This window comes from Sinocyclocheilus rhinocerous, unplaced genomic scaffold (assembly GCF_001515625.1).
Source record: "Sinocyclocheilus rhinocerous isolate Xijiao unplaced genomic scaffold, SAMN03320098_v1.1 scaffold3667, whole genome shotgun sequence".
NCBI lineage: Eukaryota > Metazoa > Chordata > Actinopteri > Cypriniformes > Cyprinidae > Sinocyclocheilus > Sinocyclocheilus rhinocerous.
In genome coordinates this window covers 60,118-69,186 of record NW_015635956.1, presented here as the reverse complement: position 1 = coordinate 69,186, position 9,069 = coordinate 60,118, and the positions used below count along the sequence as shown (strand labels likewise).

At 36.0% G+C, this 9,069-nt stretch overlaps 1 protein-coding gene and 1 long non-coding RNA gene across 4 annotated transcripts in view; one reads left to right on the top strand and one right to left on the bottom strand.

The window, feature by feature from the left end:
* Positions 1-9,069, bottom strand: part of LOC107747500 (uncharacterized) — a 21,018-nt gene that overhangs the window by 6,770 nt on the left and 5,179 nt on the right. The window contains exons 2-3 of the long non-coding RNA XR_001640813.1: positions 6,267-6,272; positions 2,812-2,815 (exon numbers count right to left, since the gene is read on the bottom strand). This is a non-coding gene — a long non-coding RNA (uncharacterized LOC107747500). The remainder of the gene's footprint in view (positions 1-2,811; positions 2,816-6,266; positions 6,273-9,069) is intronic.
* Positions 1-9,069, top strand: part of LOC107747499 (inactive phospholipase C-like protein 2) — a 16,546-nt gene that overhangs the window by 3,755 nt on the left and 3,722 nt on the right. The gene's annotated exons all lie outside the window — the stretch shown is intronic.

Sequence of the window (9,069 nt, the reverse complement as noted above, 5' to 3'; positions counted from 1 at the left end):
GTAAATACACAAATCTGAATGGCTGTTTAAATCGTTTAAACACGATTCAGAAACAGAAAGTAGTGCAGCTTCTTTGTTTACAGGGTTTCCGGGGTAAAGGCTGCATTTAAATGAATTATTGAATTATTATTATTATTATTTCTGCAGTTTAGCGCCTTCTGCTGTCAGAGAGTGAAAGTGCGCTTTCATCCAGAGCGTCTCTCACATGTTCCGCCATGTGCTTCTCGTCCGCGCTTGTTTACATCAGAGTGCGCATGCGTCTTTCACGCAGCATACAGCGTGTTGCGCATTTTGACCAGTTGATGGGAAAAGTATTCTTAAAATACATTCAAAATTCGGAATAATTTGTAATATATAATTATTCACAGTATTTAGAAGTGCCCGCGATAACAATATCGTGCATATTCATTACCGTGATATATCGCATCACCGAATACCAGCACAAGTCTATCACTTATTGCTTTACTGAACTTGTATAAAAGGATTATTAAATGTGTTCATGCTGATATCTGCAGAAAAAAACGGTACTCTTTGTGTGATATAGATTAAGTTAACTATAATAAATTATATAAATATAAAAAGCATACAGAAGCATTTTTGCCGTCTTCAATTTAGAATGCCTGGAATTTTAATAGTTTTAATAGACTAATAAATCAAAGTGCGTGCACTCTGTGTGTGATTTGGTTTGATAGCCTACTTGATAATGTCAGATCGCACATCATTACAACAACACTTATCATATTATCGCAGACGATATTGTATCGCACACCCCAGACTCGACTTGAGTGGAAAATGAATCATCCGCGGATGTGCGCGCACTTGTTTGCACATGAGCATGAGTCTAACTTGCAGACGTACAGATACTCCCAAAAAATACTTAAGTACTGTAACGAAGTATTATTACTTCGTTACATTACACCACTGGTTATATGTTTGCTAAGAGAGGCAGTTAACATGTAAATAGCAGCATTATATTAACTTAAAACAACCTAGCAACCACTGTGAACATACGTACTGAGTAAAAATGCACAAAGAGCCACTCAGAATACCTTAGCAACTACCTAGCACTCCCTAGCAACAAATATTCGGAACACCTTAGCAACTGCTGACAACCATCCACAACACCCTAGCAACCACTAAGAACATGCTATCTCCACAGAAACATGCAAATAACCACTAAGGATACCTTAGAAACCACCTACAGAACTCCCTTGTGACATCGCTCGGAACATCTTAGCAACCATTTAACAATACCCCGGCAACCGTTCACACCACTCTTGCTTCCTTCAGAAAATGTGAAGATGTAGTTCATCATCAAACTATCACTCAGCCGCTTCCATCTTTGATTTCTTCTGCTTAAAGGCTTGTGCACACTGGGACGAATATCGCGCGCGATTATCGCCGACGTTTAACGCCTCGTAATTAAACATAGGGCGCCAATGTGAGTGTGCACACCGACGCGCAAAGCGCCAGGCGTAAAAGCGTCATTTAAGAAAAACGCCTCGGGCTCGTTTTTTTAGTTTGACGAGCCGCGTTAAAAACTGGCCGAAACAATGAGATTGGCGCTTTTGTTCACGTGCCTGGAGCTGCTGAAGTTACAATAAAACACGACTTGGTGGCGCTCAAGCACAAAACGGTCTTGCCGAGCACACATTGATACCTAATGACGAAGAGGAAGTAAGTAGACAAAGAAGAAGCATCGAGGCAAGATGAATGTAGAGCTGCTGGTCTCATTGGTGTCTGAACACAAAGAGCTTCATGACAAACGTGACAGCGACTACAAAAATCTCGGTAAGAGGGAGTTGTTATGGAGATGAATTGCAGATCAAATAGGATTCGATGTGTACCGGGGTATTTTTCATTAAGCTCCATCTAATGTCAGGGAGTGAATTTGCATGTTCACTCGGCTCATCACCAGTGAAAATCGCTTGGGTATGAACCAACCGGCAACCTCCCGCTCTCTCTCTCGTGAAGCCAACACAGAAGTGACTTAAACTGTAATTCGTCAACTGGCCGCTAGAGGCTGGCTGCAAAAGGGAGTCAATCGCATAGACTCCCCATGTTAAAATGCCAAACTTTACAGCAGAAAAAAACATGTTTACAGCCTGGTTCAAAAAATTATTTTGGTCTATATAGCTAATTTTGCCCTTCATGACAACTGTGAGGGGGGTGAATTTTTTTATAACTCATCCGTTTAAATTAATTAAGCCTTAAAGTTCTGCATAATTAAGGGCGTGGCCACTTAAGAGACAGGTGGATTGCAGCTTCTGTAACCACGTCGAGCTAGGTGGGCGTGGTTTCAGCAACCAGCTCTCGCCTTTTTGCCCATTTTTGATTATCCGGGAGTGACGCGCTGCCAAGATGGCGACGGCCGGCTCCGCCCACTTTGAGCTTCAAAAACGCTCTTAAGGAACCTACAGGTGATGTCACGGACACTACGTCCATGTTTTTATACAGTCTATGGTATGAAAACACAAGACGCATCGAAAAACGCTGGCGATAAGCGCGCGCGATATTCGTGCACAAGGCTTAACACTGTCATTTCTCACCACTTTTAATGCAGTTTAATATACTGTGTCAGAAGTGAGACGAAACCACAAAGCTTTTATTGATTTCCAGAGTCTGTGGCCACATCAAATATTCATCCTCTTTTGTTCCAGCATGAACGCACAGAGATCTGCAGTAAACACTGTAAATCGATCTCTGTGGTTTTGTGCCTCTCTTAAGAAGCCCATCTCCGCCTCGTGCACTTCAGAGTCCTGCATGCACATTAGTTAATGTGGATGAACGGCACACCAGCAGTAGCTTTACTTCTCTTGAGGTTTGGCAGAGATGGACAGATGGAGCTCTATGAGGAGCTGTGAATAGGAAAAGTGGGTCAATACTTGCCCATTCCCCCGTGGAATCCAGTGGAAAACTCCTGCATTGACAGCCCCGAATAATCAAAACTGGCCACTGCAAAGTGGTATTGCAGGTACAGCAGGTATTGATCTACAGACAAAGTAAATAACATGCTGCCTTTTGAGTAAAGCAGTGCCGCCAGTGCTCCAAGCGTCTAAGAGACCTATAGATGATACACTTTTGCTGTAAATATTTGAAAATCTGTGCACTAACAATCACCCTGATGCCAGTGGGACATGGTTGCTTGTAAGGGACTGCACTTATGTGCTTTGGATTTGATTGATTTGCAAAATGCATGGCTTGCATGCAGACCAAGATATATATATATATATATATATATATATACACACACACACAGTATATAAACACACATATATATATATATATATATATATATACAGTATATAGGAAAATGTATACTGTATATAGGCAAATCCCCTGAGCAGTGTTGTTAAGTAAAACAAAACTAATATTATTTAAAATATTTTGTAAATATTTTTAAAAACATAAATATTTCTGTAATTAAAATAGATTAAATATTAGATTATTATTAATATTAGAAGATAAAAACTTGAATTAAACAAAAAACAAATGAAAAGTTGAAATGTTGCCTTGATGGCTAACTGAAAAAAATTTAAAATAAACCAAAACAAAAGGAAAATGACCAAATTACTTTTTTTTTTTTAAATGAAAAAAACAAAAACAAATCTAAGATAATAATAAATAATATAGAAATAACACTGCATCTGAGCCATAAATGCATGCAAAAAATAAAAAAAATCTGGCAGCAGATGGACAAACACAAGTCAATTTTCAAGAGCCATTCATATTTTATGTTTTAATACACCATTGCATTGCATCATGTTTTTTTTTTCAGCACCTCAAAAACATTGGAAATTTTGGATGCATTTTTAATTTGGTGATTTTTTTTTTTTAATAAGCTAGATGGAGGGCAACAGAATGCAGGGTCTTGAGAGGGTCTCAACTTGACACAACATAGTAAAAACATGACACCAAGTGCTGAACTGAAAATACAGGGTCAAAGCAGCTGTCAAAAACAGAGGTGCACACTTATTGAGATAATTACAATAATCTGCAGAACGAGCGGAGAGAGCGTTTTATCTGAGTGTATTTTAATTGAGTTGGCCAGTGAGTCTTCACATACTGTAATGGCAAAACATGATGCTTTATGTGTTGAATTTTCTGTTTTTGTATTTTTGTAACTTTTTTCGAGTATGCAATGTGCTGAAACAAACATGATGCAATGCTACAGTGTATCTTGCAACACGGAAATAAGCTATTTTCTATTTTATCTGTCTAAGTAGCGTAAACGATAAAACTATTTCCGCTACAAAACAGTGTGTTTTTATGATTACAATAATACATTAAATAATGTGATAAGAAATGTCAGTTTGCAATATAAAGCAGCATAACAGACTGTTTTTGTACATGTAAAATAACTGGAAGTGAATGACACCAGAAGTCTCACACATTCAAGTAACAAATGGCAAGAATGTAGGCTACATCAATGCCAATATTGTTTAAAGAAATATTCCACACAAAAATGAAAATTCGCTTATAATGTACTCACCCTTAGTCCATCCAAGGTGTAGATGAGTGTTTTTCTTCATTAGAACAGATTTGGTGAAATTGAGCATTATATCAGTTCCTCAGCAATGGATCCTCTGCAGTGAATGGGTGCCGTCAGAATGAGAGTCCAAACAGCTGATAAAAACATCTCAATAATCCACAAGTAATCCATACCACTCCAGTCCATCAATTAACGTCTTGAGAAGTGAAAAGATGCAGATTTGTAAGCAACAAATCCTTTAAGATGTTTTTAACTTCAAACCACTGCTTCCATAATCCATAATATTAGGTTCTCCAGCGTAATCTGAATCAGGAGAGAAATCTCCTATACAGATCAAACACCGTTTACAAGCAAAAACAGTCCAGAAAAGGTTCTTAACAAATATGTGGGTGGATTTTGATGTGAGAGGACAACAGGAGATGGACTTTTTCACTGGAGGAAGTGTTATTATGTATTATGGATTTATGGTATTTTAGCCAGACGCGACGGGTCAAAGTTGAAATGCCTTAATGATTTCTTATAAACCCACAGCTTTTCACTTCTCAAGATGGTAACTGATGGACTGGAGTGGTGTGGATTACTTTGTTTTTATCAGCTGTTTGGACTCTCATTCTGACGGCACCCATTCACGGCAGAGCAACCATTGCTGAACAAGTTCATTTCTCCAAATCTGTTCTGATAAAGAAACAAACTAATCCTGGATGGCCTGACGGTGTGTAAATTTTCAGCAAATTTTCATTTTTGGGTGAACTATTCCTTTAATCTATGTGTGTAAAGGTCTATTTGTGCATCTAAAAGGCAATGTTAAAGTTTGCATGAAAATGTTTTGATGCACTAGAATGCTGCCATTGCAGTCACCGTTGTTATTACGGTTGACAGGCGGTGCATAAGGCAGAGCTGTGCGGTGTGCCAGACTACAGGCATTTCTGTAAAATGAAATCATTTAAAGCACATAAAAGGCTATGAATTGATGCGCAGATGTCTTAGAAGCACACTGCCGCCCTCACACATGCATTCGGGCACTGCGGCATTCTTTCATGCTGTCTGTGCAGTGTCACAGAGCTTGCATTCACAGAGACGCCGCGCGTGTGGAATGACAGCCCGGGTTTTCCCACTCTTCCTACAGTATGTTGCTAGGCAACCCCTGCCTAAGTAACGTAAAGTAACGTCAGGAATGAATACAAATCATCTTGAAATATCCTCACACGGCTCGCGGTAATGGCTTCCCCCTCTTGAGCATTATTGCTCTATTTGTACAAAGTCAAACACTGTCTCCTCAGGCTTGTGTGCCGCCTCATTGGCCAGCGATCTGCATCTAGAGACCGTCGTTTAAGCCGTGATCTCCTTTTAGAGAGGGTTCACAGCTGTGGGAGCATTTGCACACCTAGATGTCATCGCTGAGAATGTGAGATGCGCTAGACGGAGTGCAACAGATGCACGTTTATAGGTGGATTAACTCTCACACGCTGTTGCTGATGCACACAAAAAGACAGAAACAGAGCAGGGTTTGATGGACGTTCCCATTGTTAGTCATTCAGGGGTTTAGGAGTAACAGTAACTATCCAAATTCCTCCTCATTTCTTAACTGGGCTTTGCCAAGTTGTTGAACACCAAATATGCAAGTTGATGCATGTAAATATGCTGTCATGTGCAGTATTCTGATGTTTTTGCTGTTTAGTGTTCCTGTGAAAGAACTTAAACACTGTAGTACACACATCTGTCAATCTACAAAAGGGACTAAAAATGTCATAAAAAAGAAGCATAATAGTAGTACAGTTGTCTTATATCTTTGTGCAAAATTAAAGTTTATAGTATAATTTTTAGAGTGTTATAGTATTATTCTTTAGAATTAATTAGTTTATATTATACTTTCAGTAATAGATTATATTTTTTATTATATAGTATTATTATTTAGTTTTATAGATTATGGTCTTACTTATAGATTGTAGTTTTTTAATTGATGTTTTGAATTAGTTTTTATTTTTATATTTGAAGTTTTCGTTTTAATTAGTTAAATTTTTATAATGATTTTATGTTCTTTCAACATTTTTGTTAGTTTTTGTATAATAATTTTAACATAACAGCAATTTTAAACATAATTTTTAATTTCAGTTTGTTCCTCACAGTGTTATTTTATTATGCAGTATTATTTTAAACAGTATTATTTAAATATGCAATTATAGTTTTTATTGTTTTAAATTAGCTTTCATTTTTATATTTTCAGTTTTCATTTCAATTTAATGTAGTGATTTTTATGTGCTTTTAACATGTTTTGTATAACAATTTGAATGTAACAATTTTAAACCATTTTAAATTTCAGTCTGTTCCTCACACAATGTTTTTTTTAGTAATAATTAATATATGATTACCGTTTTTATTAATATATTGAATTAGTATTTATTTATATTAAACATTTTTATTTTAATTTTAGTTTAATTTGCAGTAATTTTATTTATTTATATGTTTTATATTTATGTCTAGGTTTAATTTATTTTTATTTCAGATTTAGTTTTTATTTTGTTTCCAGTTTGTAATTTTAGTGTTTCAACTTAAACTTTTAGTTAATTGCCAGGACAGCATTTCTCATTTTCATTTAAGTTTGTCCCTCTAATACTTAGTTTTGGTAAATGATAATAAACCTGCACAAAAAAACAAAAAACAAGCATATTCACTTCAGAATATTACCATACGGACTTTAATGGTTCTTTTATAGTATTTATTTATTTTTTTTTTTTTCAGAATTGTCTTTTTTTTTTTATGTCCATAATTGTTATTATTGTTAATTCAGATTCAAACACAACAAGCCTGACAATCAAAAAGCACAAATCCTGTGCTTATTTCTTCCTCAAATGCTCATTGTAGATTTATTTCTGAACTGACATTGAAACCAGCCAGTCAGATTGAAACGTTGCATTTTCACTCATATCTTGTCATATTTGTGTATGACGTGCATCATATCGGAGGCTTTTATTTGAAAGATGCAACACACCAAACAAAACTATCACTAAAAAGAGATGTTTCCTCTCCTCAGAGTTCTTCAGATCAGTGCAAACGAAAGAACGACAAAGACAGAAACAGAACAGTGCGGTTCTTGGCTGACAAATCTCTTCTGTGTCCTTTGCCTTGATGCTAATGCAGTCTGAAAGGATTCATGTCTGTCTGTCTGCTGCGCCCACGCTCACATCTTCTCATCTCTGCTTCCTCTCTTCTTTCTTTTCTTCCTCTCTTTCTCTTTTAAATGTGTATTAAACACCTGTTTTCTGATCGTGTCACAAGCGTTTACTGTCCTTATTTGCACTGCACGGTTCAAGGAGAAACTTGTGACTCACAATTTACAGCAACAATCCACCAGTCTGGACAATAAAAACACCAAACACAATGAGAAAAATCTGCTGTATGTGACACAATAGACTCCGTCCTCGCGTCCCCCACGAGGCTTCAATAAACTCGCCTCATGGTGGTGTGTGTTGAGATGACAGGAAGTGAATGTGTGCCCACATCCCATAGTTTCTTTGATCCTGGTAACTAAAGTTGTCAAAGCTTATGAATGCATGAAAGGATTGACTAGTTGCAGGGATTTTGTTGCCGGCTGGAGATCAGATGGCTTGAAACTCTCTCAAATTGGCTACAAGCCATCTTTATTGTTTAGCCTGATTGGGGAGTTGTGCATGTTGAGCTGGGACGTCCCACAAACAAAATTGTGGACTCTATTTGCACTGATTTTTGGCACTTTTTAAGTTCTTTAAGACTAGTTTCACAATCATTCCGTGTCTCATGATTCAAGAATGAGAGCTTGCTTTAATAGACAGATGTTTTAATAATGTCTCTGATTTGAAATGCAAGAAAAATTGAATTAGTTGATGTGATTCAAACTGTTGGTTCAAATTGATTGATTCAAAACTATGAACTCTGATGGAAATAAGCTTTCATATATTAAAAAGATTCTAGTAATATTTACCGATATATATATATATGTAAATATTGCTGTTTATTATAAAGTATTGTGATATTGGTGCATATAAATGGAAACATATATGTATATGTATGTATACGTATACATATTTTTCGTTGTTCATAGATTTTTGCTGATTTAGTTCTTAAATGAACATTTTAAATCTTCTTTTTATCACAACAATTGTTTGGTTGAAGGCATAATTTTTTCAGATATTATTTTTAATTGCAAACTGCAAATACATAAATGTTGAAATTTACACTACTGTTTAGAAGTTAATGGTCATGGTGCTTTTTTAAAGAAATACATTATAGTATTAAATGATAATAAATTATAATAATATTTAGCAAGGATGCACTGAAGTAGTCAAATGTGACATTTATAATGTTACAAAAGATTTATATTTCAAATAAATGCTTCTCCTTTTGAACTTTTTATAAGAATCCTAAAAAAAAATGTATCGGTTTTCAAAAATTTCTCCAGCAACGAATCAGCATATCAGAATGATTTCTGAAGATCATGTGACACTGAAGACTGGAGTAATGATGCTGAAAATTCAGCTTTGATCACAGAAATAAATTACACTTTAAAATATATTCAAATAGAAAACAGTTATTTTAAATTG